The sequence below is a fragment of the Egretta garzetta genome, unplaced genomic scaffold (genome assembly GCF_000687185.1).
Source record: "Egretta garzetta isolate BGI_Z169 unplaced genomic scaffold, ASM68718v1 scaffold330, whole genome shotgun sequence".
Lineage (NCBI taxonomy): Eukaryota > Metazoa > Chordata > Aves > Pelecaniformes > Ardeidae > Egretta > Egretta garzetta.
In genome coordinates, this window is record NW_009258275.1 from 233,969 (window position 1) to 234,430 (window position 462).

The window sequence follows — 462 nt, forward strand, 5'->3', positions numbered from 1 at the left end:
GTCGTTGTGTTTATTAAAGGCAGACGTGACGCTCGCGTGCACGAGGGCTGTGTGCTTAGGGGCTCCCAGGGGAAAACCACTCTGCTTTAAATGCTGACACCAAAACGTGGTTTGCCTGTGCCTCCTCTGCTTCTGCGGGCAGAAAACCTTCTGCCAGCGTTTTCCCCCCGTACGGGATTTTTGGTGTCTGTTAAGGACCAAGCTCCAGCTGCAGGTTTTCCATCGTCAGGAGCCCTCCCTGCCCACTCTCCCCATAAAATCCATCAAAACTCGGTGTCTTTGTCATTCCTCTCTGACCCTGGGCTGAAACAGGCTCAAAGATTCACCCCGTTTATTCGGGGGGTGATGGAGCGAGGGGCGCGGGGCGGCTGCGGGCTGAGGAGCAGCAGCGTTGGCTGGCTGTTGGTGCGGCGCCGCCAAGGCCGCGGCGACTGACGCAGGGGTTGCGGGGGGGGTTATGGG

The 462-nt window shown here is 59.3% G+C and overlaps 1 protein-coding gene across 1 annotated transcript in view; it reads right to left on the reverse strand.

The window, feature by feature from the left end:
• The window catches only part of DAO (D-amino acid oxidase), a 9,975-nt gene that overhangs the window by 1,105 nt on the left and 8,408 nt on the right, over nt 1-462 (reverse strand). The window lies entirely within an intron of this gene.